Raw genomic sequence first — 2,053 nt, 5'->3', positions numbered from 1 at the left:
ATGCACAAACTGCAGATCCCTTCGGGCTCAGGCAATAAAACAGTTAGATATTGCAAACGCTTATCTCCATTGGACATGAAACACCACCACAGCAAAATAACTTTATATTAAAAGCTTCAAACAAGATGAAGTGTCAGTTATCAATGGCCAGGTGCCGAAGAGAAAAACATTCTGATATAAAGGAAACTTCATCACCATGTGATGCATTGTTAAGTAAAATAGTTGTGGAGATCTCAGAGATACAGGACCCTGTGCAGATCTAGTGTCAGACAGGCATGTTGCTCCTATGAAAAGTTACCAGCTATGGGAGATTTAAAAATGATCTAGTTTAATGTATGTGACCTATAAGATCATACACACTATGTAATATATGCATACCCACTCAATGGATATATGTATTAAAGTGCGATAGCCTTAATCAAGCTTTAACTTGATAAAGAGAATGGTTAGAGCGTCTTAGTGAATATACCCAATGACCCCAAGCCAAAACAACGCATATACATTCATATACGTCTGTATATGAAAATATATATATTGAACACACTCACTCACACCCTCAAATACACCAGAAGGGACACAGCAGCCTCTCACCCCCTTCTCCATGTAATACCCAGTGTTGGGTCCATCCCCATTGCATTCCCACCCCCATCCCTGCTCCTCTCCCCAGCTGTTTCACAGTTTTATCACAGAAAACGGTTTATTATAGTTCTTGAAAAATTCCAATGCAGAGACCCTGTCCCACCCGAGTTTATTTCCAAACCGTGGTGGTTGGTGCAGAGCATAATGTGTGGAAAAAGGTCCTCAGAATCTCTAACTCACTGCAGGATGGAAAAGCCATCCCATGCAAACCTGCAGGGAAAAGGTGCATGGGGGGTGGGGGGTGAACACAGATTGGTTGAGCTCCAATCCTCAACTCAGCGATGGTAGGAGTGTGGGAGGAGAGTGACTCCAATCTCAGAACACACCTAGTGAAAGAAGCAAAACATTCAGTAGGCAAATGATTAAAGGCACTGTGTATAAGAGCATGCATAAGCACAACAAGACATCCCAAGAATGGGGTGCGAGAGCGGAAGGGAGCTTCAGTTATTGGACCTACAGTATGAACAAATCATATGCAGAAGCTCAAGGGACCTGCACAACGACGACAGGCAAACAGTCTTCTGTGGTCGCATGCAGGGATAGAGTACAGGGAGGAACAGTATGCAGTCCTCTATGGAGGGAAGGGAACAGGTCAATGATTGGCTGATGTCCAGTAGGAAGAGTCCTGCAAAATGTCTTAAGCAGTGCTCAGCAAAGGTGCGGTGTAGCCAAAGGTATTGTGCAGCAAAGCACAGGGGCGCTCTGTAAAGGTGGCTTAGTAAAGCAAGCTCTGCTGTTCTTTATGCCAGTACGAGGCCAATGCTCTGCGGCTTTGGAAGCAGAATTAATGGACAGCGCTCTACAGCGATTAGCGGAGCGATGCTCTGCAACAGCACATCTCCTGTTTCTGCACATAACGGCACACTGATCACATATAACACTGATAAGTTGCACTTAGGGTAGACACCTGGAATTGGCCGGCGCTTCTGGTGAGCAGAGCGGAGGGTCAGGCATCATCAGCAAATGTAACACCTGCTCTTGGTCTCCTTCTCATCCCTGCCCCCATACTCTGTGTCCTGCTGCTCTTCCCTGCCCCTGCTCCCCTCACTCATCTGCTCTCCTGCCTGCTGGTACCCCGCTGACCCCTGCTCTCCCCCTGCTCTCTCTTGACTTCCCACACCTTCTCTGTGCTGCCCTGCTGCCTCCATCTCAGAAAGGCTGTAGGCCATTGCGAGCTGAAGATCCTCATCTTCATCGTCACTGTCGAGCACCGAATAAACTGGGGCCGCGCTGTGAGGACGTTGCACATCGGGGGGGGACCCCCTAACATCGCGGTTTGGGTGTTGCACGGACGTCTGCTCCCTTTTGCTAATCTCCAGTGCCAGAGCCAGCTCATCCTCAACACCTGCAAGAGAAGCAGATAAGAGTGCAAAACAGAGAGATTACAGCTGCTCTCCCATGTTAGGGCTCCACG

At 47.8% G+C, this 2,053-nt stretch overlaps 1 long non-coding RNA gene across 1 annotated transcript in view; it reads right to left on the bottom strand.

Moving 5' to 3' along the window:
* LOC142499755 (uncharacterized) overlaps positions 1–1,751 on the bottom strand; it is a 1,830-nt gene extending 79 nt beyond the window's left edge. Inside the window, exons 1-2 of the long non-coding RNA XR_012802729.1 lie at positions 1,547–1,751; positions 1–965 (exon numbers count right to left, since the gene is read on the bottom strand). The exon at positions 1–965 is cut by the window's left edge and continues 79 nt beyond it. This is a non-coding gene — a long non-coding RNA (uncharacterized LOC142499755). The remainder of the gene's footprint in view (positions 966–1,546) is intronic.
* Positions 1,752–2,053: the final 302 nt, after the last annotated feature.

Source organism: Ascaphus truei, chromosome 7 (genome assembly GCF_040206685.1).
Source record: "Ascaphus truei isolate aAscTru1 chromosome 7, aAscTru1.hap1, whole genome shotgun sequence".
Taxonomy (NCBI): Eukaryota; Metazoa; Chordata; class Amphibia; order Anura; family Ascaphidae; genus Ascaphus; species Ascaphus truei.
Note: the sequence above shows the minus strand (reverse complement) of the source record. Positions and strands in the feature narration are given on the sequence as shown.